We start from the raw sequence: 27,338 nt of genomic DNA, 5'->3' as shown, positions 1-27,338 counted from the left end.
AAATGTTTAATTAGGTTATGGTTACTATGAGCGCTCTGACAGGGAATCTTGAGATTGTACACCATGACTTGCCATGATTTATGTGGATGTATTTATGAGAGTTGCATCTTCCCAGACCTCCAGTGTATCATTAATTATGGATTGTTATGCTCATGTTGTCAATATTACAGAGTATGATTATGTGATACTTGTGTGGTGTACTTTTGTATACTTAGATACCAATCTTACATTTTGTATAGTCTACAAAATCTGCTTTTGTCAGGAAAATGAAATTAAGCCTTCATGACTGTCAGTGGAAAAACAACTATTTTATAGCAATGATCATATGAGGTGCAGGTCATGTTATAAACTATTCAAGTTTTGACCTTAGCTATAGGTTTATTATTATGCTTATCCTAATTCAATAAAAATAACAAAATGGTTGATAAGTGTCAGTATAACTTGAGATGCTGCAGAGTAATCATACAATTCACAAAAGGATATCAGCAGGATTTTTTTTAAGATCGTGATTTGCCACTGAAAATACATTTCAGGAAATTGGAGCGTGCATATGCTCAGACAGGGAGAGCATGACTGATCTGATGGGCAGTGGCCATGGTATAATGTCAGTTGACTTCCTGAACTCAAACTTTTACAATTACAATACCAAGTTATAGACTTAAATGTACAGTAGCATAGCAGCAGCCTCTGGGGAAAAAAGTTGGTTGATAGGATCAGCGCTCAGAAAATCAGTTAACTCATTCAAACCTGGATCCCTGCTTAAAACTCGCCCTCTGCAGCAGCACCTGTGACTTGAGACCGTAGAAATTGCTCCATTGCTTACTGTTGGCCCCAAACCTCCTTTTCTAATTAGTCACACTTTTTGGTCCAAAGTTGTGGTGTTTTGATACAAATGATCACTCTGAGAACAGCCAATAAGATGGTGTAGTGGTGTAGAAGGTGCTGGCAAGCCAAGCTCTTAAACTAACCTGCTGCAGTCCGTATGGTATAGAGACATCCACAATGTTGTTGGGAGTTCTAGCAATTCCTCGTAGTGAAGTGATAGCAATGTTGTTCCAAGGCAGAATGTTGTGTGACTTCTGCTTGTAATGCAGATGATGGTGTTCCCATGTGGTTGTGGGTTTAGGAGGCTTGATGAGTTGCTGATGCACCTTTTGTGACTCTTCAGATGCTGAAGCAACCCATGTCCAGGCCTTCCTGCATTTGAACACCATCTAGACTTAGTTTGACAAGTGCCAAATAACATACGTGTTGACCATCTTCAACAAAAGATCATCTAACCATTGTTCCCTGACATTCAATGCATCAGGATTGCTGAATCCTTCTGTATGAATATTGCAGGGGGGTTACCATTGACCAAAAAGTGGTCAAGTCACACAAGTTCTATGGCTGCACGAAATGGTCTGAGGATGGGAATCCCTCCTGACTTTGCTCCTTGTTCTGCCTTATCTAGCTGACCTGCCATCTTCAAAGATCTGTTCGCATTCTTCCCTCAGGTCTTTCACTTCATCTTGCTCTTCCAGTCTACTCATTTATTCTGTTACCCTCCCCAAATGCATAATGTCACACTTCTCTGGATTACATTCCATTTGCCACTTTTCCACACACCACCCAATCCTCATATCTCTTCACCCTCAACTACTGGATCAGTCTTTTGTGTTTTTATGTAAATTTGGTAATTATGCAAAACACCCAAATCATTAATATATAACACAAACAGTAAGGGACCCATCACTGAGCCCTGTGGATCACCCCGGATCTCAATTTTCATCTGCAAAAACAGCCAGAGACCATGACCTTTGTTTCTTGTCACATTCACCGATATCCCAGGGGCTTTACTTTTTCTGATCAATTTGCCATGTGGGACCTTGTCAAACACCTTCGTTAGCGTAATAGCCATTGCAATACGTTCATCAATCCTCATTGTTAGTACTTGAAAAAATTCAATTTAGTTAACAAGACATGACTTTGCCTTCACGAAGCCATGTTTGCTATTACTGGATCCATGCCTTTACAAGTAATAGTTAACTCTTCCTCTCCACATTGGTTCCAGTAATATGCCTACTAATGAGGTCCGATTACCAGCCTATTAATTATTTGACCCAATCCTGTACTGAAACATGTGTTGCTGGAAAAGCGCAGCGGGTCAGGCAGCATCCAAGGAGCAGGAGAATTGATGTTTCAGGCATAAGTCCTTCTTCAGGAATGCATTCCTGAAGGGCTTATGCCCGAAACGTCGATTCTCCTGCTCCTTGGATGCTGCCTGACCTGCTGCGCATTTTCCAACAACACATTTTTCAGCTCTGATCTGCAGCATCTGCAGTCCTCACTTTCTCCCAATCATGTATATTTGGATTAATGTTACAGCATTTGCCAAACTCTAATCCACTGGTACCTCACAAGTATCAAGTACACTCTACTGGGAAATGCATCCATGACCGTAGTAGTTTATCCTGCAGCTTAGATGGACAGAGTTTGTTAGGTGCATCCAGGAGAGCATTTTGAAATAATATGTCAGTAGTCCAACTAGAGAAAGGACCATAATAAGATTTATATTGGAATCGAGCCTGGCCAGATGATATAAGTTTCATGGGGGGAGCATTTTGGAAAGTGTTCATAGTTCTGCAAGTTTGAAATGGTTATGGATTGAAAATAAGACCATGTTAGTAGTCCTCAGTTGAACATGCTATATTGGGTGAAGGCTAAATGCAACAGCATTAGACAGCAGCTGGAGAAATTTAAATTGGGAATGGCTGTTTGAGGTTAAATCTACATCTGACATGTGGGAGCCTCTTAAAAGCCAGTTGATCAGAATTCGGGACTAGTAGGGGAGGATGGCTAAATGAAGGAACCCTGGATGACCAGAGATATTCCCAGTTTTTTAGTCAAAAAGATAAAGGAGGCATTTGTCAGGTTTCAGAAACTGAAATCTAAAAGTCCCTTGAAGAATATAAAGGTAGCAGGAAGGTATTTAAATAAAGAATTAGGAGGGCTAAAAGGGGCCATGAAATGTCATCGGTGAGTCGGATTGAGGAGAATCCCACGGCATTACATAGTAGTTACATGATGGTTGGCAGAGAAAAATCTGTCCAAGTCAAGTGTAAGAGAAAAATCTACAGTAAGGGGCAGGACTCTTAGGAGCATTGATACACCGAATGATCTTGAAGTGCACTGCTTTGGTCCCTGAAAGTGGCAATGCAAGTGGATAAGGTGGCAAAGAAGGCATTTGGTATGCTTGCCTTCATTGGTTGGGGCATTGAGTTTAAAAGTTGGCAAGTCATGTTGCAGCCGTATAAAACTTTAGATAGGCCACTTTTGGAGCATTGTGTACTGTTCTGGTCACCACACTACAGGAAGGACCTGGTGACTTTGGAGAGGGTCCATAAGAGGTTTATCAGGATGTTGCCTTGATTTGAGTGCAGGAGGGGTTAGACAGAGTTAGATTGCTTTTGCTAGAGTATCGGAGAGCTGACCTGATAGAAGTTGAGGGGCATGGATAGAGTGGATAGTCAGAGTCTTTATCTCAAGGTGGAAATGTCAAATACTAGGGGGCAAAGGTTTAAGGTGAGAGGGCAAAACTCTAAAGGAGGTGTGCAAGGCAAGTGTTTTTTTGCACACAGGTCGGGAGGTGCCTGGAACATGCTGCCGGGGAGGTGGTAGAAGCAGATATGATCGTAACGTTTGAGCCATTTCGACAGATACATGAATAGGCTGGTGATAGAAGGCTACAGACCAAGTGCATGAAGATGAGATTAATTTAGAATGGCATCATGGTCAGTGCAGACATGATAGGCTGACAGGCCTGTTCCTTGGCTGTCCTATCGTATGTTCTACATCCACCATCAATGAGGTCAGTCCTGCCCTTTGTTTCCCTTTCTCTTATGCTTATTTTGTGTATGTAATATTTCATGCTCCTTTCGAGGCAAGTAGCCCTACAGCAAGAAACTTCTCTCCTGATTATCCAAAGCCTGTCCAGCCATCAACAAGGCAAAAGTCACGAGTATGATGGAACACTCGTCACTTGCCTGGATGACTGTAGATCCAATGACACCCAAGAAGCTCGACACCATCCTGGACAAAGCAACCAGCTTGATTAGCAATCTACAAACATTCTCTTCATCTCAAATGCTCAGTAATAGCAGTGTCTACAATCTATAAGATGTGGTGCAGAAATTGACCAGAGATTGTTTTATAGCCTTCTAAACCCAAGCTGACTGCCATCTGCAAAAACAAGGGCAGCAGATTCATGGGAACAACACCTGCAGGTCCCCTCTAAGTCTCTTACCATCCTGATTTGGGAAATATATCAGCTTTTCTTCAGTATCACGAAGTCAAAATCCTGGAATTTCCTGAGTCTACCTACACAAAATGGAAGCAGCTCAACCCTCACCTTCTCAAAGGAAACAAAGGACTGGCAATAAATTGTGGCTCAGCCAGTGACACCCATGTCCCATGAATAAAGATTTTTTTAAAATCCCCTTTTACTCTAATGTCAGCATCATGCCTCTCTTTTGTAAGCATGCAGACAAAATGCTGTTTAAGAATTGTGCCAGGTTTTCTGTGTTAGTGTCCAAGTTATCTTCTATTTTTCTGATGGGCTGAACACACACCTTTTCCTTTGTCAGGCTCTTGCTTTTAATGTAGCATTTTTGGGTTGTTGGCCAATATTTTCTCATATTCTCTTCGTTTCTGATTTCGCTCCATGCTTGTACTGAATGAGCTTCTCAAAGAATGTCCTATGCCCTTTTGTTTGTTCTTCATCTTATGTTGTTGATTCTGCATAACTACAGAGCTCCAAATTTGTAAAATTACTTTTTCTTTGTGGGGATACGTCTACACAGTCCCCCATTGAAAGTCACTTTTGAATGCCTCCTACTGGTTTGTCACTGACTTTCCTTCAAGTAGCTCTCTTGCTACCTCTCTTGCTAGATCATCTGTCGGCTTTGCAAAGATTTCCTACCCTGAATTTAGATCATTTATCCCTGTTCTACCTTTGCCCCTTTCCAACATTATGCTAAATCTAATTGCATTATGATCACTTTGTCCAAAATGGTCACCCATTTCTGCTTCATCCACCTGCTCAGCAGCATTTCCTAAGACTAAATATAGAATTATTGCTTCTCTTACTGAACTTGTTACATGCTATCTTAAAAAAAAATTCTTGAATGCAGTTCAGGAATTTTTTTTTCCCTGAACCTGCCTTGAACCTTGCAACTTACCACAACGCTCGGAAGAATTGCAAACTGAGAGGAAGACGTTGTGGAATTCCGAAAGGACAAATTGATGGTGTGCATAGATGGATGACTAAGAGGTTCCTTGCAGTGAAGTATGAGGTGATGTACTTTGGTACGAAGAATTTTGAAAGACAATAGCAAATATAGGGTACAATTTTAGAGGGCTTTAGGAACAGAAGGAGCTTGTCTGTGCGTGAATCTTTCAAGTTGGCAGGACCGAAGGAGAGAGCAGTTAATAAAGCAACGTCCTTGGCTTTATTAATAGGGGCATAGAGTACAAGAACAGGAGGTGATGCTGAGCTTGTTTAAGATATTTGTCAGTTCTGAACTGGAATATTGTACAAAATTGTGGGTGCCACATTACAGAAAATGTGAATGCTTTGGAGAGTGCAGAAGAGAGTTATAAAAATAGTTCCAGGAATAAGCAACTTCAGTATAAGGATAGGTTGAAGAAGTTGGGACTGTTCTCCTTGGAGAGAAGGCTAAGAGGAGATAGGATGAAAATTTTCAAGATCGTGAGTGGGCTAATAAAGTAGATAGGGAGAAGCAGTGCCCACTGGTAAAAGAAACCTAAACAAAAGAAACTCTTTCACAAAGCAAGTAGTCAATGCAAGTAATACACTGCCTGGAAAAAGAACTGAGGCAGGTTTCAAATGAGGTATTCAAGAGGGCATTAGATGAATATTTGGATAGAAATGGTATGCAAGAGAATGGGGACAAAGCAAAAGATTGGCACGAGGTAATACTGCTTGTATGAAGAGTCATTGCAGACCCAATGAGCCAAATGGCCTGCTTCTGCACTGCAACAGTTCTGTAAAGTAGTAACCATTGCTGCCACTGTGCACTATTGATGGAAGGGCTGAATATTTAATCTAGTGCCAATGAAGGGAGCTGCTTTTGTATGTATGCTACACGCTGTTCTAACCAGTAGAGAAATTTCACCTTTTTTAGGAGAATAAAATTGGAGACTAAAAGCTGATCTCTCCAAGCATGTCCACAAAGCTTTTGGACTTGGTATGCTTTCCTTTATTGGGTTAAGGAGAGATTAACAAGGATGTTGCCAGGGTTGGTGGATTTGAGCTATAGGGTGAGGTTGACTAGGCTAGGGCTGTTTTCCCTGGAGCATCGGAGGCTGAGGGGTGACCTTAGAGTTTTATAAAATCATGAGGGGCATGGATAGGGCAAATAGACATAATATTTTTCCTGGGGTGGGGAGTCCGGAAATAGAGGCCATAGTTTTAGGGTGAGAGGGGAAAGATAGTCAAGAGACCTAAGGGGCAATGTTTTACACAGAGGGTGGTATGTGTATGGAATGAGCTGTCCAAGGAAGTGGTGGAGGCTAGTACAATTGCAACATTTAACAGGCAACTGGCCTGGATGGGTATATGAATAGGAAGGGTTTGGAGGGATATCGGCCAGCTGCTGGCAGGTGGGACTAGATTGGGTTAGGATATCTGGTCGGCATGGACACGTTGGACTGAAGGGTCTGTTTCTGTGCTGTACATCTCTATGACTCTGTCAACTAATATATCCTTTTTCTGAAGGACCTGCCACTTTATTTGATCCAAATATGCGTGCAACTCTCATCCCAAAGCATATGGTTAACTCAACAGTCCTACTGAGTGATCTAACAAGCCCTTCAGTTGTGTCAGGTACAGCTGTAGTAATATCTACATCCAAATAATGGTAGAAAAATTGCTTCAGCTTCCAAGTGCTGTGAAATGTGAGCATTTGAACAACATGGTGTTTTAAGGTCATTTGGCCTATTGATCCACATGTGCATTTATTCTCCCTGCACCACTTCTCTGTCCACCTTTATCTATCCCTTTCGACATAAACATCCTGTCTCTCTATCCCATATTCCAGTCTCCTTTTGTGCATCCACCTTGTACTCCAATACATTCATGCTATTCCTCTCAAATAGCTTTTTATTCACTAACTCCACAAATACACACTGTTGCAAAGTCTGTTGATATTTACTCCCGTTCTTATTTCTGACAGTTGGTACATGAACTTCTATAAAAAGGTCCACATTTATGGTCAACGTACTGCAGTGGTTTGCCATTTTGTTTTGTATGATGTCTGACATGGAGATGTCCACTTTGAACACCTACCATCAGGTATTCTGCGTGGGTTTCCTCCCACAGTCCAAAGATGTGCAGGTTAGGTGAATTGGCCGTGCTAAATTGCCCATACATTTAGGTACATTAGTCAGAGGGAAATGGGTCTGGGTGGGTTACTCCTCAGAGGGCAGGTGTGAATGGGTTGGGCCGAAGGGCCTGTTTCCACACTGTAGGGAATCTAATCATTTTGGAAAGATTTACAGGTGAATCATCAACCTGTTTGTCCATATTAGCAACATAGTGACATTAGAATGTGGAAGCTAACACCTGGCTAGAGATCCCCAACACCTCTGACCAAGAAGTAAGGATGCTATTATTTGTGCCACAAGGCCTCCTGGGTAAAGTAATATCTTTTAGATTTCCAGTTACATGTTTATTTGTGACTACATTGTTTACAACAATAATTAGTAGCGGGGTAGGTTGTGTGGGTCGTTGACACTGCTGCGTTATTTGGTGACGATTGAGGTATCATGGGGTCAGTGTGGATCACAGCAATTCGCAATATGTCAACAATTTGAATCAGGAATTAAAAGTAATATTTTCAATTTGCTGATGACACAAAACTAAGTGAGATTGAGTGGAGAGGTGTTGAATGAGCAAATGGAGTTCAAGGCAACATAGCCAAGTTGAGTAAGTGAGCAAATGCATGGCAGATGCAGAATAATGTGAAGAAGCCTGAAGATGTCCAGTTTGGTATGAACTACAGAGTGGCAGGGTATTATTTAAATGGTGATAGACTGAGGAATTGTAATATCCAAAAGGACCTGGCTGGCCTTGTACAAGAGTCAATCCAAGCCATCATGTAAGTGTAGCAAGCTATTAGGATTCATTGTAAGAGGATTTCCATACAGGACCAAGGATATCTAACTGCAGCTATACAGAGTCTTGCTGAGACACACCTGACTTTCTTGCAGTTTTGGTCTCCATGCTGAAGGAAAGATATATTTGCCAGAGAGAGATTGCAGTAAAGATTCCCCAGACTGATTCCTGAGACAGGATGCTTCCCATAACAGGAGAGATTTGATTGACTAAGCTTGTGTTTACTGAAGCTTAAAAGAATGAGAGGACATCTTATTGAACCACACAAAATTCTGTAAGGTCTGAACAAACTCTGTGGGGTTGATATTCCCCCTTGCTTGGGGATGGGGTGGCGGCGTGACAGAGAAAGGGATCACAGTCTCAGGATACACGATAAACCATTTTGGATTGAGATGAAGAGGAATGTCTGGTAGTGAGATTCTCTACCCCAGAAAATTGTGGAGGGTAAGTCATTGAATATGTTTAAGAAAGAATTAGGCTTTCAGAGATTAAAAGCATCAATGGTTGTTGAGGAGAGTGGGAGCATGGAGCTGTGATAGAAATTAGGCATGGTCATGTTGAATGCTGGAATAACATGAGAGGATGAATGGGCCTACTTCTCCTATTTTTCCAGTGCTTCTATGAGATCATGACTGATCTGGTTTGCCTCCATTCCACATTCCTTCACACTGTAACCTTTGAATCTCTCCTTAAGCAAGCTATCCTAATCAAAGTTAAAAATCCCACAACACCAGGTTATAGTCCAACAGGTTTAATTAGAAGCTCACTACCTTTTGGAGCGTTGCTCCTTCATCAGGCCCCTTCACATGATGGAGGAGCGATGCGCCGAAAGCTAGTGTGCTTCCAATTAAACCTGTTGGACTATAACCTGGTGTTGTGTGATTTTTTAACTTTGTATATCCCAGTCCAACACCGGCATCTCTGAATCATATCCTAATCAATTAATAACTTTCTGTGATTCACATACCAGGGCTGCCAGATCCCTATGTACATCAAGAATCAGAGAATCCCTGCAGTGTGGAAGTAGGCTGTTCGGTCCATCAAGTCTACACTGATCCCCCAACAACCATCCCACCCAGACCCACCCCCTACCCTATCCCTCTAACCCTGCATTTCCCATGGCTAATCCACCAACCTACACTTCCCTGGACACTCTGGGCAATTTAGCATGGCAAATCCACCTAACCTGCACACATTTTGACTGATGGAGGAAACCAGAGCACCCAAACAAAACCGACGCAGACACAGGAAGAATGTGTGGAAACTCCATTCAGACAGTTGCTCAAGGTTGGAATGAAACACCGGTCCCTGGCACTGTGAGGCAGCAGTGCAAACCACTGAGCTGCCCATAGAGTTCTGCAATCTGCCTCCATTTAGATAATTTCTGTTTTGCTGTTCTTCCTTCAAAAGTGGACAGTCTACATTCTTCCACATTATGCTCCACATCTCAAAATGCTCCATTGGTGCTGTACTCGTGTCCCTCCCTTTGATACAGGAGGCCCAGCTTCAAATCTCACCTGCTCCAGAGCTATGTCATAATGTCTCTGATCAGCTTGATTCGGAAATATCTGCTCCATTTGTCCATTCTCTTTCGGATCCTACAAAGATAGATTTATATTCTGGCAATTCTGTTTCCTACCTATTTTTGTCATTGACAGGCCCTTGAGTCATAGAATCATTAGAGTTGTACAGTGTTGAAACAGACTCTTCAATCCAACTCATCAATGCTGACCTGATATCTTAGTGATCTAGTCCCATTTCCCAACATTTGGCCCATACCCCTCTAAACCCTTCCTGTTCACTTACCTGTTCAAATGTCTTTTAAATGTTGTAATTATTACCAGCTCCACCACTTCTTGTGGCAGATCATTACATATATGCACCACCCTCTGTGTGAAAAGGTTGCCCCTTGGGTCCCTTTTAAATCTTTCTCCTCACATCTTAAACCTGTGCCCTCTAGTTTTGGTCTCCCCTATCCTGAGGAAAAGACTTCAGCTATTCATCCTATCTGTATCCTTCATGATTTTATAAACCTCTGCAAGGTCACCCCTCAGTCTCCAATGCTGCAAGGAAAACAATCCCAGCTTCTTCAGTGTCTGCATATCGCTCGAACCCTCCAATCTCAACAACATCCTTGTAAGTCTTCTCTGAACCCTTTCAAGTTTAACAACATCTTTCCTATAGCAGGGAGATCAGAATTGTATGCATGAGTCCAAAAGTGGCCAAATCAATGTCCAGTAAAGACATGACATCCCAACTCCTACACTCAATGCACTGACCAGTGAAGGCAAGCTGCCTTCACCATCCTATCTACCTGCAACCCCACTTGCAAGGAGCTATGCACCTCCACCTCTTTATTTGGCATCAATCTCCAGGGCCCTGCCATTAAGTCCTGCCCTGGTTGCCTTACCAAAACGCAACACCTCGCATTTATCTAAATTAAACTCCATCTGATCAAGGTCCTGTTTTACTCCTGAGATTACCTTCACTGTCCAGTACATCACCAATTTGTGTCATCTGCAAACTTACTAACTATACCCCCTATATTCGCATCCAAATCATTAATACAAAAACAAGAATTAGTGGACCTACTGCCGATACTTGTGGCACACCACTGGTCATAGGCCTCCAGTCCTAAAAACAAACTCCCACCCCATCCTCTGTCTCCTACCTTCAAGTCAATTTTGTATCCAATTGGCATTATCTCAATCAAGTCAGTGAGACAAGATTTCCCATGCAGAAAGACATGTTGACTGTCCCTAATTAGTCTTTACCTTTCCAAATGCATGTTAATCCTTGTGTTGTTCAAAGTATAACCATATTCTTTGTCTCCCATAATAAAGCCTTCATTTTCTTGAGGAAACCTGTAAGATACTCATAGACTATTTAATTTTTCGTGATTGTTTATCCTCTCATTTCTATACCAGTAAAGGTCTCATGCGTCATCTTGAGTGCCTCCATATCATTTTATAATAATGGGCACCAAATTGTTTACAGTACTCCAGGTATAACCAGAACACTACAAATTAAACAAACATGCATCTGCTTTTCGATTGTATTCCACCAAAATGAGCCCGAGTGCTTTTATTTAACTTAAGCTATTAAAAGTAGCAATTTGTGTACCCATATCCCCAGATCCCTCTAGTCCTCTATCCATGCACACTATCATTTCCGAGAAGGACACTCTTGAAAGCAGAATACTGAGGATGTTGGAAATCTGAAATGAAAACAGAAAATGTCAGAGAATTTGGCAGATTTGGTAGCATGTATAGAGAGGAAAGCAGAGTTAATGTTTTGAGTCCAATATAATTCTTCACAACAGAGTCCTATTAGACTTGAAACATTGACTCTTTCCACAGATGCTGCCAGACCGGTTGAGTTTCTTCAGCACTTATGCTTATTTCTAATTTCCAAGGAGTACGTGATCATCAACTAGGGCGATCTTTTTAAGGTGAGAGGAGAAAGATTTCGAAAGAACCTGGAGGACACGTTTTTTCACTGAGTGTTCATAGGTAGAACGAATTGCCATATATCTTCTTTGTCATCTTATCTGTATGTCCTGTACCTTCAGGGACCTGTGGATATGCACTGTCCCTCTACCCCTCATGATATCCTCCATGCATAATCTCTCACTTCTCTGAATCGTATTCTATTTTACACTTTTCCAACTACTCAACCAAACATTCCGCAGTCACCTTCTTCACATATGATTGCATGTCAGTTTCTATGTTGTCTTTCAATTTCTTGATCGTGCCTCCCCCTATTTAACTCACTAATAAATAACACATACAGTAAGGGACACAACACGTGACCTTTGTGGAATACCACTGGATTTTGCTTTCCATTCATGCAAAGTGTGTCGACCATGACCCTTTGTTTCCTGTGAGCCAGTTTTGGATCAAAGTGCTGCATTGTCCACTATGCTGTGGGCTTGAATTTTTATGATCTTACATTGTCCAATATCTTTGCTAAAATCTACGTAGGCAATATCCATTGTATGACCCTTATCAATTATTTTTCCTCAAATTCAGTTACGTTCATAAGATGCAACCTTCCTTAAAATAAACATGCTACCTAGTCCTGATGAATCGTGCATTTTCAAGTTGCAGCTTATCCTGTCTCATTGTATTTGATTCTAGTAATTTGCCCACCATTGATGTCAGATCAACTAGCATATAATTATTTGGCCTCTCCATTGCACTATTTTTGAATGAAGGTACAATGTTCACAGACCTCCAGTACTCTTTTTTACCTTGCCTGTATCTCATGAGTATTGGAAAATGATCTTCCAAGCATCGCATTTCCTCCTTGGCTTTGTTTAACTACCTGGAATAGAATTCATCAAGACCTGGTGATTTTGCCATGCTCAAGGTCATTCCCTCCTGGACTTTATTTCTCATTGCATTTTTTGTAAACCTTGTGGGGCACCACTTTGTAACATCTGCTATTCTGTGTACATAACTTTAAGTCCAAATGTCTGTTTTTTATTTTATAACTAACAGTCTAATAAGAGAGCAGCACCAAGGTCTGGTAAGACTATGGAATCTTCACTTCACTTTTTTTAAAAACATCATGTGACATAAACTGTTTATGGAGTGACATATCCTGTTGGTTTTGTGAGGATTATTTTTCAGTCCTGCTGTAAAATATGATTAAGAAGCATGTAAATGTTTACATTGACATTAAATTTAGTGTTTAGTGAAGGTAAGTATTTGAATTAATTTGTAGTTAACATAAGTGAGCTGTGGCAGTAATGACATTGGGTAGATTTTGTACCCAGCAGCTATGCCTTGTTAGAGGTAAACCCAGAAAATGAAAAAGAACCTTTTTATTGCTGCTAAAATAACATCACTGGGAAATTGTGTGTGAACAATTACCAGATGGATAATCGTATTCATCATAGCATTGCAAAGCAATTGCTGGGAAAAGGAGAAAGTCAAATTTGTTTTCCAGTTGGACACAGCCTCCTCTTCACAGTAGTCATCTCTCTTATTCCACCGACACCCTTGCTGTGATTCTTTGTTTTTTGGTACAGTATTTTTTCTTGCTGACATGTTCATAAGTCATTGTTGCTGTCCTTAAGGCAAGAAGGCTTCTGCAAAGATTAGGGTCATTGAGTGATATTAATGAGAAAAATTGAGGGCACATTGGATCATTGGCAATTTTTAATTGGGCTTCAAGCAGAATTTTAAAAATACATAAAGACATGTTTCAATTTTTTTTCCCAAAAGGCACCTTTCTATGTAAAACAAAAAGGATTATTAATTACGCAGCGTACATGATGATTCCACAAGTTTACAAGTGCTTAAGAACTTGCTAATCCTTTGTCTCCCTCTTCCTTGATATTCTCATCCCCTCTTGTTTACTGACCAACCCATTCTCTCAAATGAGTTGGGGCTGAAGAGAGTGGGGAAAAAAAATTGAGCAGGAAGGGCGGGTGCAAGCTTTCAACAGGAAAGACGGATGCTGGCACAAATGGCTTGAGAGCCACACAGTTAATTTGTTGGGTTAGCTTCTTACTCAACACGTGTGAATGATAGATTTGGAGAACAGAACATTGCACAGGAGAGAGTACCCACATATCAGGGGATTTCCTCAGCAATGGCCAGAGGAGATTGCTTTATATTTATAGATGTGCACTGCTTGATATCCTTGGCCATTGTTTATTAGCTTCAAATTAGAAAATAGTCTTCTGTTTGTTTTTCCACTTTCTCTTCAACATTTTTCCTTGATGTTATGTGTCTTCAACACTTTGAGAACTCATATGATACACACATCCTTTCTTTCTTATTATCTTGTCCCTTTTCCTTCCATTTATTGTCCTTTTTTTTTCCTTTCCCTCTCTAGGTCCAGTTTACTTCTAGGCAAATTGATATATCTGTTAAATAAATAGTTTTCACATGTAAACTGAAATAAAATGATTTTGAGGTGTGTGTCGTTGCCAGAGTCAGCCTTTGTACTCTGGAATAAGGAATGGAGAAAGTTTGGCCAGGACTTCTGTTGTTTGCTCTTTGTTTGTGGTGCCTTTGTAAATGTCTGGTGAGGACAGGATTAGCTTTGACTGAAGTAATGGACACAGTAAAATAACCTGTTCACGTCTACCCGAACAATCTGTCGAGACACTGGAGAAATGATGAGGCCCATGAGATTTAGACCTGCATGAGCTAGTAGAAAGTGAGGACTGCAGATGATGGAGATCAGAGCTGAAAAATGTGTTGCTGGAAAAGCGCAGCAGGTCAGGCAGCATCCAAGGAGCAGGAGAATCGACGTTTCGGGCATAAGCTCTTCTTCAGGAATGAGGAAGATGTGCCAAGTGGGCTAAGATAAAAGGTAGGGAGGAGGGACTTGGGGAGGGGCGTTGGAAATGTGATAGGTGGAAGGAGGTTAAGGTGAAGGTGATAGGCCAGAGTGGGGATAGGGGGCAGAGAGGTCAGGAAGAAGATTGCAGGTGAGGAAGGCAGTGCTGAGTCTGAGGGTTGGGACTGAGATAAGGTGGTGGGAGGGGAAATGAGGAAGCTGGAGAAATCTGCATTCATCCCTTGTGGTTGGAGGGTTCCTAGGCGGAAGATGAGGCGCTCTTCCTCCAAGCATCTTGTTGCCATGGTCTGGCAATGGAGGAGTCCAAGGACCTGCATGTCCTTGGCAGAGTGGGAGGGGGAGTTAGTGTTCAGCCATGGGGCAGTTGGGTTGGTTGGTCCGGGTGTCCCAGAGGTGTTCTCTGAAACGTTCCACAAGTAGACGGCCTGTCTCCCCAATATAGAGGAGGCCACATCAGGTGCAGCGGATGCAGTAAATGATGTGTGTGGAGGTGCAGGTGAATTTGTGACGGATGTGGAACGATCCTTGGGGCCTTGGAGGGAAGTGAGGGGGAGGTGTGGGCGCAAGTTTTGCATTTCTTGCGGTGCAGGGGAAGGTGCCGGGAGTGGAGGTTGGGTTGGTGGGGGGGTGTGGACCTGACAAGGGAGTCGCGGAGGGAGTGGTCTTTCTGGAACGCTGATAGGGGAGGGGAGTGAAATATATCCTTGATGGTGGGGTCTGTTTGGAGGTGACGGAAATGACGAAGGATGATGTGATGTATCTGGAGGTTGGTGGGGTGGCAGGTGAGGACCAGTGGGGTTCTGTCCTGGTGGCGATTGGAGGGGCGGGGTTCATGGGCGGAGGAGCGGGAAGTGGAGATGGTGAGTTGGAGAGCATCGTCAACCACACCTGAGGGGAAATTGCAATCTTTGAAGAAGGAGGCCAACTAGGTTGTTCGGTATTGGAATTGGTCCTCCTGGGAGTAGATGCGGAGGTGAAGCAATTGGGAATATGGGATGGCGTTTTTACAGGGGGCAGGTTGGGAGGAGGTGTTATCTAGGTAGCTGTGGGAGTCGGTCGGTTTATAGTAAATGTCCGTGTTGATTCGGTCGCCTGAGATAGAAATGGAGAGGTCTACGAAGGGCAGGGAGGAGTCTGAGATGGTCCAGGTAAATTTGAAGTCTGGGTGAAAGGTGTTAGTAAAGTGGATGAACTGCGGCGGGACATTGAACCCTATGCTCCCGGATTAACGAGTTCAACACGCGGCGGGACATCGAACAATTCTTCCGCCGCCTTCCCCTCCGCGCCTACGACTTCAACCAGGATTCTCGTCCACCCTCTGACGACCCCTTCTCCCGCCTCCAACACACCCCATCCACCTGGACACCCCGTGCTGGCCTCTTACCCGCCCTCGATGTCTTCATAGCCAACTGCCGCCACGACATTAACCGCCTCAACCTGTCCACCCCTCTTACCCACTCCAACCTCTTACCCTTGGTACGTGCAGCCCTCCACTCCCTCCGTTCCAACCCCAACCTCACTATCAAACCGGCAGACAAGGGAGGCACTGTGGTAGTTTGGCGCACCGATCTTTACATTGCTGAGGCTAAACGCCAGCTCGCGGACACCTCCTCCTGCTGCCCCCTTGACCATGACCCTACCTCCCACCACCAAACCGTCATCTCCCAGACCATCCATAACCTCATCACCTCAGGGGATCTCCCATCCACTGCCTCCAACCTCATAGTCCCACAACCCCGCACCGTTTCTACCTCCTGCCCAAAATCCACAAACCAGACTGCCCGGGCCGACCCATTGTCTCAGCCTGCTCCTGCCCCACCGAACTCATCTCTGCATACCTCAACACGGTCCTGTCCCCCTTAGTCCAAGAACTCCCCACCTACATTCGGGACACCACCCACGCCCTCCACCTCCCCCATGATTTTCACTTCCCTGGCCCCCAACCCCTTATCTTCACCATGGACATCCAGTCCCTATACACCTCCAACCCCCATCACAAAGGCCTCAAAGCCCTCTGCTTCTTCCTTTCCCGCCGACCCAACCAGTACCCTTCCACTGACACCCTCCTTCGACTGACTGAACTGGTCCTCACCCTGAACAACTCCTCTTTCCAATCCTCCCACTTCCTCCAAACCAAAGGAGTAGCCATGGGCACCCGCATGGGCCCCAGCTATGCCTGCCTCTTTGTCGGATATGTGGACATTTACTATAAACTGACCGACTCCCACAGCTACCTAGATTACACCTCCTCCCACCCTGCCACCTGTAAAAACACCATCCCATATTCCCAATTCCTTCGTCTCCGCCGCATCTGCTCCCAGGAGGACCAGTTCCAAGACTGAATAACCCAGATGGCCTGCTTCTTCAAGGACCGCAATTTCCCCTCAGACGTGGTTGACGATGCTCTCCACCGCAACTCTTCCACTTCCCGCTCCTCCGCCCTTGAACCCCGCCCCTCCAATCACCACCAGGACAGAACCCCACTGGTCTGCACCTACCACCTCTCCAACCTCCAGATACATCTCATCATCCTTCATCATTTCCGCCACCTCCAAATAGACCCCACCACCAAGGATATATTTCGCTCCCCTCCCCTATCAGCGTTCCAGAAAGACCACTCCCTCTGCGACTCCCTTGTCAGGTCCACATCCCCCACCAACCCAACCTCCACTCCCGGCACCTTCCCGTGCAACCGCAAGAAATGCAAAACTTGCGCCCACACCTCCCCCCTTACTTCCCTCCAAGGCCCCAAGGGATCCTTCCATATCCGCCACAAAATCACCTGCACCTCCACACCCATCATTTACTGCATCCGCTGCACCCGATGTGGCCTCCTCTATATTGGGGCGACAGGCCGCCTACTTGCGGAACGTTTCTGAGAACACCTGTGGGACACCCGGACCAACCAACCCAACCACCCCATGGCTCAACACTTCAACTCCCCCTCCCACTTCACCAAGGACATGCAGGTCCTTGGACTCCTCCATTGCCAGACCATGGCAACACGACGCCTGGAGGAAGAGCGCCTCATCTTTTAGATTAGATTACTTAGTGTGGAAACAGGCCCTTCGGCCCAACAAGTCCACACCGAAGTGCACCCACCCAGACCCATTCCCCTACACCTAACGCTATGGGCAATTTAGCATGGCCAATTCACCTGACCTGCACGTTTTTTGACTGTGGGAGGAAACCAGAGCACCCGGAGGAAACCCACGCAGACATTAGGAGAACGTGCAAACTCCACACAGCTGCCTAGGAACCCTCCAACCACAAGGGATGAATGCAGATTTCTCCAGCTTCCTCATTTTCCCCCCCCCCCACTGTATCTCAGGCCCAACCCTCGGACTCAGCACCGCCTTCTTGACTTGCAACCTTCTTCCTGACCTCTCCACCCCCACCCCACTCCGGCCTATCACCCTCACCTTAACCTCCTTCCACCTATTGCATTTCCAACGTCCCTCCACCAAGTCCCTCCTCTCTACCTTTTATCTTCGCCTGCTTGGTACACCTTCCTCATTCCTGAAGAAGGGCTTATGCCCGAAACATCGATTCTCCTGCTCCTTCGATGCTGCCTGACCTGCTGCACTTTTCCTGCCTGAGCTGTCAAGTTATGGGAAAGAATCTGGTACTTGGGCTGAAATGGCAGGTGCAAATGACAACACGTAGCATGATGTAATATTCAGGGTCTGAGTTATCCTGCAGAGGCTTTCATTGCAGCTATCCCAGCCTGGTGTTCGTCCTTTTGAGCAGCTTGGAAAGGTGGTTGTCATCCTGTCTTATAGCCAGCATAAATGTTAAAATGAACTTAGTTAAACAACTTGTTCTTTTATTTTCACAGAATTAAGCAGTAAACACACTGATCAGGACCTGCTAATAATCAAACTTACATCTTGGTAGGAGGCTGTGCCAATGCCACCTTCTAACACGATTCATTTCGGCCTAACCTCCAGACCAGTTTCTAGACACATTTTAACAATCATTTTCACATTTTAATTTGTTTACCTTTTCAAAATCACAGTGGAGGAGCACGGTCAAAGCACTGCTCTTGTTCACGGTACATCTAATCTTACATCCATTACTATTTCTGGCAGGATTTACCATGTTTTGATCACCCTCTGCTAGAAACCTTCTCTAACTGGACCCTTCACTTTCCTGGTGATGATCATAGATTGATGTTCTGTTTATTGGCTCAGTTACTTGAATCAACCCCTCTCTCAGTTTTGATCACCTTTTATTGTATTGCCTCCTCTTCAAAACCTTTATGGAGATAAGACTTAGACTTTAAGATCTGGATGTTTTTCTTACCTTCTGGCTTCTATTTCTGCTTTTTAAAAAAAAATTTGTAACAAGTACGGTTCTGGAGGTTGGCAACTTTTCACTGTACTCTTGTATTCCTATTCTTGAGTACGCTTGACAATAAAATCTCATTCTTTCCTTGAGAAAAGTGTTTTGGCTTCTGTGCTGTAATTTAACTAAAGCCTTGTAGTCCTTTGAATCTCTTTTTTTTTATTATTGTTGTTCCCTTCCTATGACCTTGTTATCCTTCCTAAAATAGGAGGTTCAAAATTGGATAGAATATTTTAGCCCATGTCCCACGAGTGAATTTGAAAAAAACTGTTACATGAGCTGTGATATGAAATGGTTTTGCATTACGTCATTCTGTCACAAAAGCAAAGCCTCCCATTTATTAAAACCAAACAAAGAACTACAGATGCTGGAAAACTGAAGCACGAAGTGCTGGAGAAGCTCAGCAGATGTAGCAACAACTCTGGAAAAAGGAACACAGAAAACAGTTCAAGAAGGGTCACCGGATTCAATTATTCTCTCATCAGATGCTGCTGAGTGTCTCCAGCACTTTTATTTTTGTTCCTATCCAATGTTTTGCCGGACCCACTTGTCCCTCCAACCCCTTAAAGATTTGTGCACTAGCTGCTTTTAAAATTGTACAAAGTTAACATTTTGCTTTCAATTTTCCGCCTCAATATACATCATAGTAAATTAAAGCTGCCATATGTCTGCCTAATGCACTAAACTATTCACATTCTCCTTATACACGGAAATGTGGTTGCAATCCTGTATTATAGCCAGCATAGAGGTTAAAGTGAACTTACTTTAGTATTATCTGCATATTTTGGTGGCATGGCCACAATTATCCATGACCACACAGAGGTCTTTATACTGACAACTATTGATTTTTAAACTGGAGCAATATAAACATTCATTAGCCACTTGCCTCTCCCATCTATGCTTTGGCCACCCTCCCATCTATGCTGCTGCATGCTGCTTAATATCTTGGACTTTAATATTAATGGATGTGTCTCCTAATTCACAAATTAAAGCAAAGGTACTCCAGGTGCTCGAGGTGTGAAATAAAAAATAAAGTGTTGGAGAAATGCAGCTGACTTTGCAGTATCAGCAGAGAGAGAAACAATTTCATGTTTTGAGTTTAATATGACATATTTAGTAATGAAAGGGACTGGATAGTGGTTTTTATGCTATTGACCAAGTAGGGGGAGGGGCAATGTGGAACAGATGGTGCAGGTCTGCAGAGCAAAAGGCAAAGTATGTGCTAATAATAGAGCTATAGATGAAGAAGAGAACTGAACTGTAGAAATTCAGTCTGCTCTCCTGGAAGAAGACACTGGGCAGCGGTGGGCGGTGGGGGGGCAGGGGTATTAGGATGGGGAAAATGGGGTGGAATCAACATGGAGAGCAGCATTCTGTTTGGAGTCATTGAGCTACATGTTGAGCCAGAAGATGGAAAGACCCCACATGATAAATGAAGTACTCTTCCTCTGGCTTGCGTGGTCGTCTTCACTGGAACATTGTAGCAGATCTGGGGCAAAGGTGTTCGAATGAGAGCAGATAATGCTGTGAAACAGCAAGCAATTGGAATGTCAGTTTATTCTTAAGGGCAGAATGAAGATGTTCTGCAGAACAATCTGCTCATTAGAGTTTGATCTCACCATTTTAAAGGAGCTAGAGGGATAAGTGGATAAGGCAAGAGCAAAACAGGAGATAGGAATAAAAACAAAGTTCTGGATACAGTCAGTTAACATAGTGGATCTCCATCCTTGAAGGGTCACTGGATCTGAAACGTTTGCTCTGCTTTCTCTCCACAGATGCTGCCAGACTTTAAGAGTTTTTACAGCAATCTCTAGTTTTGTTTGCAAATACAGCAGTCTATACTTAAACAAGCAATTAGCTGCTTCACCTGGACAAAGGACAAACATCACAGTTCAAAGTTTGTGAGAAGATTTGTAGCTCAGGTGTTCGTTGTTGTGGTTCTGTTCGCCGAGCTGGGAATTTGTGTTGTCGACGTTTCGTCCCCTGTCTAGGTGACATCCTCAAGTGCTTGGGAGCCTCCTGTGAAGCGCTTCTGTGATCTTTCCTCCGCCATTTGAGGTGGTTTGAATCTGCTGCTTCCGGTTGTCAGTTCCAGCTGTCCGCTGCAGTGGTCGGTATATTGGGTCCAGGTCGATGTGTTTGTTGATAGTCTGTGGATGAATGCCATGCCTCTAGGAATTCCCTGGCTGTTCTCTGTTTGGCTTGTCCTATAATAGTAGTGTTATCCCAGTCAAATTCAAGTTGCTTGTCATCTGTGTGTGTGGCTACTAAGGATAGCTGGTCGTGTCGTTTCGTGGCTAGTTGGTGTTCGTGTAAACGGATCGTTAACTGTCTTCCTGTTTGTCCGATGTAGTGTTTTGTGCAGTCCTTGCATGGGATTTTGTACACTACATTGCCCAACATGAGCAAAACCAATGTAGTGTACAAAATCCCATGCAAGGACTGCACAAAACACTACATCGGACAAACAGGAAGACAGTTAACGATCCGTTTACACGAACACCAACTAGCCACGAAACGACACGACCAGCTATCCTTAGTAGCCACACACACAGATGACAAGCAACTTGAATTTGACTGGGATAACACTACTATTATAGGACAAGCCAAACAGAGAACAGCCAGGGAATTCCTAGAGGCATGGCATTCATCCACAGACTATCAATAAGCGCATCGACCTGGACCCAATATACCGACCACTGCAGCGGACAGCTGGAACTGACAACCGGAAGCAGCAGATTCAAACCACCTCAAATGGCGGAGGAAAGATCACAGAAGCACTTCACAGGAGGCTCCCAAGCACTGAGGATGTCACCTAGACAGGGGACGAAACATCTGCAACACAAATTCCCAGCTCGGCGAACAGAACCACGACATACATCACAGTTTCAGCAATTGATGGGAAGATATCATTGGGGATGACGAGGTGTGACAGAAGTTGGCGAGAGTGTCGTGGCAGAAGTGGTCCCCGCAAAATTCTGACAAGGGAGGGGAATGTAGGTTTAATTGTTGGAGTAGAGAAATAATAGAGGATAATCCTTTAATAGAGAGGCTGATGGGATGGACAGTGAGAAAATCCTATTGTTGCTCTGGGCAGGAGAGGAAACAGTGCAGGAAATGGGTCCGATGCAGCTGCGGACTATGTGGGCTGCGGTTGGAGAGAGTCTTCGGATGAGGAAAGAGGAAGATGTGTAATAAGGACCCATGTGCAAGATGGTATTATCGGAACAGGTGCAATGGGGCAGAAAAGCTGGGAGAAAGGAATGGAATCCTTCGAGGATGCAGGAATGATTTGGAGGTGCCGCTGTTGGACTGGGGTGGACAAAGTTAAAAATCACAAACACCAGATTCTTGTCCAACAGGGTTATTTGGAGGCACTAGCTTTCAAGGCACTGCTCTTCATCAGGTGGTTGTGCAGATGAGTTGTCGGATGGTGCCTGGAGATTGTTGAGTATTGAGGCTGTTGCTGTGATGCCGTCATTGTGGGGAATGCTGGTGTAGAGTGCTGACATGTCCATTGTGATGAAGAATGTTCCTGGTTCAACTGATCCATGGGTGCTTAGTTTCTGTAAGAAATCTGTAGTGTCATGACAGAAGCTGGGGGTTCCCTGTTCAATGGGATTCAAGATTTGAGAGTATGTCGAAGTGAGTCAAAGTTACTTGGGAATTCAGTGGGTTTGGAATATATGGTTACCCTGAGAAATGTAAACCAAGGTGTCAAAGAATGAGAAGGAAAATTTGAGATCAATTGAGGGAAGCGCAGAGAAGAATGGAAGTTGGAAGCAAAATGAATTAATTTTACCAATTCTAGATGAGAATTGGAAATGGTACTGATGATGTCATTGGTTTCGACCAGAGAGAAAGTTGAGGGAGAGAGTCTTGAGTAGGACATGAAAAAGGAGTGTTCCACTTAACCCATTGAGAAACTGACAAAACAGGGACCCATGTGGGTGCTCCAAGCCACACCTTGGTATATATTTGGAGAATGTGAAAAGACCTGATTAGTGGTGGTAAGTTATTGGAGGGGATTCTGAGGGACAGCATTTATATGTATTTGGAAAGGCAAGGACTGATTTGGGATAGTCAACATGGCTTTGTGCGTGGGAAATCATGTCTTATGAGCTTGACTGAGTTTTTTTTGAAGAAGTGACAAAAAAATTGAAGGCACAGCTGTGGATGTTATCTGAATGAATTTCAGCAAGATGTTCAACAAGCTTCCACTTTGGTAGACTGTTTAACAAGGTCAGATCACATGGAAGGAGAAAGTGAGGACTGTAGATGCAGGAGATCGGAGTTGAAAAGTGTGGTGCTGGAAAAGCACAGTAGGTCAGGCAGCATCTGAGGAGCAGGAGAATCAATGTTTTGGGCATAAGTCCTTCATCAGGATCACGTGGAATACAAGGAGAGGTAGTTGTTTGAATACAAAATTGGCTTGGTGGTAGAGCATTGTTTATCGGACTGGAGGCCTGTGACCAGTGGTGTGCTGTAAGGATCAGTGCTTGGTCCACTGCATTTTGTCATTCAAAAATGATTTGTGTGTCAGTATAAGAGGAAGATTAGTAAGTTTGTCGATGACACCAAAATTGATGGTGTAGTGGACATTGAAGAAGGTTTCCTCAGGGTACAACTGGACACTGAACAGATGGGCTGATGGGTTGAGGAGTAGCAGATGGACTTTAATTTAGATAAATGTGAGGTGTTGCATTTTGGTACAGTAAATCAGGGTAAGACTTGTACATTTACTGGTAGGGTCTGCAGCGTGTTGCCGAATAGAGAGCCCTTGGACTGCTGGTATGAAATTCTTTTGAAGGTGAAGTGGCAGGTAGATCGGTAGTGAAAATGATATTTGGTATGCTTGCTTTTATCAGTCAGTGCATTGAGTATAGAAGTTGGGATGTCATGTTGTGGCTGTATAGGACATTTGGTTTAGAATTTGAATACTGCGTTCAATTCTGGTCTCCCTGCTACAGGAAAAATTGTGTTAAACTTGAAAGGGTTCAGAAAACATTGAAGGATATTGCTGGGTTTGGGAGGTAAGAGGTATAGATAGACACTGAATAGAATCACAGAATCATACAGCATGGAAGCACATACTTGCATCCAAACAGTCCATGCCAACCATAATCCCAACTATAGGGCGGCACTGTGGTTCAGTGGTTAGCACTGCTGCCTCACAGCACCAAGGTCCCAGGTTTGGTTCCAGCCTTGGGTAACTGTCTGTGTGGAGTTTGCACATTCTCCCTGTGTCTGCGTGGGTTTCCTTCGGGTGCTCCGGTTTCCTCCCACAGTCCAAAGATGTGCAGGTCAGGTGAATTGGCCATGTTAATTTGCCCATAATATGAGGTGCATTAGTCGGAGGGAAATGGTTCTGGGTGGGTTACTCTTCGGAGGGTCGGTGTGGACTGGTTGGGCCAAAAGGCCTGTTTCCACGCTGTAGAGAATTTTAACTCCTCTCACCTACCTGCTTTTGACCCGTATCCCTCCAAATATTTCACTATTCATATATTTATCCAAATGTCTTTTAATCATTCTAACTGTACCCGCATCCAGCACATCATCTGGCAATTCATTCCACACGGTGGCCGGCACGGTGGCACAGTAGTTAGCACTTCTGCCTCACAGCGCCAGAGACCCGGGTTCAATTCCCGCCTCAGGCGACTGACTGTGTGGAGTTTGCACATTCTCTCTGTGTATCTGCGTGGGTTTCCTCCGGGTGCTCCAGTTTCCTCCCACAGTACAAACATGTGCAGGTCAGGTGAATTGGCCATGCTAAATTGCCCGGACTGTTAGATGCAGGGATAAATGTAGGGGAATGGGTATGGGTGGGTGCACTTCGGCAGGTCGATGTGGACTTGTTGGGCCGGAGGGCCTGTTTCCACACTGTAAGTAATCTAATCTAATCACATAAACTGCTATGTTTAAAAAAAATTTGCCCCCATGTCTTTCTCTTCTCACTTCAAAAAAATAATGCCTGTTGTCTTGAAATCTCCCGTAATGGGAAAAGACATCTGCCATTCACTTTATCTATAAACCCTCATGATTTTATAAACATCAATAAGGTTGCTCCTCAACCTTATACAGGTTGAGTCATACAGCATGGAAACGGACTCTTCGGCTTAATTCTGCATTGGTTTCCCAAACTGAACTAGCCCCATTTGCCTTTGACTGGCCCATATCCCTCTAAACCCCTCCTATCATGTATCAGTCTAAATGTCTTTAAATGTTGTAATCGTACCAGCTTCCACCACTTTGTTAACTCCACTACATGAAGTAAACCTCTCTGCTAATTTAAACCAGGCACAGAGAGAAGCTCACCTCACCCTATAATCTGTGAAATTTTAAGAGGGAAAGAACTGTACCCAAATTTCACTATTTAAAATAAAATTAACAATTTTATTCTAAGTCCAAAAGAGAACATTAAACAACTATTTACAACTTAAACCTATCTTTTTCCTCCCACTCTCCAGTACTGGTCCAATTTTTTAAAAACTCTGAATAAGATTTACAAAAAAAATCACGTTTTAAAACCAGTCAGCTTTGTTGATTTACCTATGTAGGTTTTCCTCTTTAGATTTTTCTAGGTCAGCTTTTCTTCAGTCTTCTGCACAGCTTTTCTTATGGAGGGATACCTTTCAGAGCATTATTCGGCCAGCAGTCTATACTTGTTGACGTTCTTGGCAATTCTCCCCCAACTGTTCAAAATGTCTGGTTTTCTATCCTAAAACATCTGGATCATTTCATTGTTTTGATGTCATCCCAAACAGTAAACTTCAAATTCGATTGGATTTTGGTATCTGGGGCATAATTTAAACTGGCTGAATTTGAATTTGTTTTTGTTCTATGACACTGCAACTCCAGCTATTTGTTTCAACCAAATGATACATTGTTAAATGTTGAGAACATTCTGTGCTTCTAAGTCCTTGCCAGCTTCCTCTCTCACTTAAAGGTGTAGTACACCTCTACACCTTCATAACAACTTCCTCTAGCAGCACATTCCATACATGCACCACCCTCTTTGTGAAAATGTTGCCCCTTAGTTCCCTTCTTAAATCTTGCCCCTCTTGCCCTAAACCCATGCCCTCTAGTTTTGGACTCTCCAACCTTAGAAAAAGCCCTTGGCAATTTACCCTGTCCATGCTTTATGTACCTTTTATAAGGTCATCCCTCAAACTCTTATGCTCGAGTGGAAAAAGGTCCCAGCTCATCCCGTCTCTCCTTAAATCTCAACCCATCCCCCCAGTCCTGATAACTTCTTGGTAAATCTTTTTTCTACCCCTTCCAGTTGAACAATATCCTTCCTGTAGCTGGGTGACCAGAATTGTATTTGTGCAGTCCTGAGGTTGGGCCACAACTAAGAGCTGACCTCGCAATTGGACATTTCTATTTTTAGACCACCCTGCACCCACTGAGGTATGTTGATCGTCCAGGATTGTCCCAGAGCTTTCAGGGATTCAAGCCCTCTTATGGGCAGCATGGTGGCATTATGGGCAGCACGGTGGCACAGTGGTTAGCACTGCTGCCCCTCAGCGCCAGAGATCCGACTCAATTCCCGACTCAAGCGACTGCCTGTGTGGAGTTTGCACGTTCTCCCCGTGTCTGCGTGGGTTTCCTCCGGGTGCTCCGATTTCCTCCCACAGTCCAAAGATGTGCAGGGCAGGTGATTTGGCCATGCTAAATTGTCCGTAGCGTTTGGTAAGGGGTAGATGTTGGGGTATGGGTGGGTTGCGCTTCGGCGGGGCAGTGTGGACTTGTTGGGCCGAAGGGCCTGTTTCCACACTGTAAGTAATCTAATCTAATCTAAACCCTTTGAACCCATGAAAATGTGTATTCATAGACTCCATACAGTAAGGAAGCCAGCCATTTGGCCTATCAAGTCCACACTGACCCCCCCCACTACCCCAGCGTGCACACTCTCACACTCTCCTGTAAACTTTCACTTCCCATGGCCAAGCCATCCATGCTGCACATCCCCAGACATCATGGGCAATGCAGCACAGCCAATCCACCTAACCCATACATCTCCAGACCTCTGCAGTAAAAATAAGTCCCAGCCTATCCAGCCCCTCCTTTTTAACTCAAGATCTCCATTCCTGGCAACGTTCTGGTAAATCATTTCTGAACCTTCTCCAGCTTAATAATATCCTTCCTTTAACAGGGCAACTAGTATTGAACATAGTGCTCCAGAAGGGGCCTCATTGACATCCTGTATAACTTCAACATGACATCCCAAATCCTACACTCACTGGTCTGAGCAATGAAGCTAAGCATGCTAAATGCCACCTTACCACCCTATCTGTGTGTGACACAAACGTCAAAAAATTATGTACCTGAAGCCCCGGGTCTCTTTGTTCTATAACACTTTCCAAGGCCCTACTTTTAAGTCTTGTCCTTTATTTGTTGTTCCAAAATGCAATACCTTGCATTTATCCAAATGAAACTTTATCTGTTACATTTCAGCCCATTGATCTAATTGATCAAGATCTCTTTGTAATCTTAG

General features: G+C 43.8%; 1 protein-coding gene across 3 annotated transcripts in view; it reads left to right on the top strand.

The window, feature by feature from the left end:
* arid4b (AT-rich interaction domain 4B) overlaps positions 1–27,338 on the top strand; it is a 176,414-nt gene that overhangs the window by 29,209 nt on the left and 119,867 nt on the right. The window lies entirely within an intron of this gene.

The sequence above is a fragment of the Chiloscyllium punctatum genome, chromosome 3 (genome assembly GCF_047496795.1).
Source record: "Chiloscyllium punctatum isolate Juve2018m chromosome 3, sChiPun1.3, whole genome shotgun sequence".
Taxonomy (NCBI): Eukaryota; Metazoa; Chordata; class Chondrichthyes; order Orectolobiformes; family Hemiscylliidae; genus Chiloscyllium; species Chiloscyllium punctatum.
Note: the sequence above shows the minus strand (reverse complement) of the source record. Positions and strands in the feature narration are given on the sequence as shown.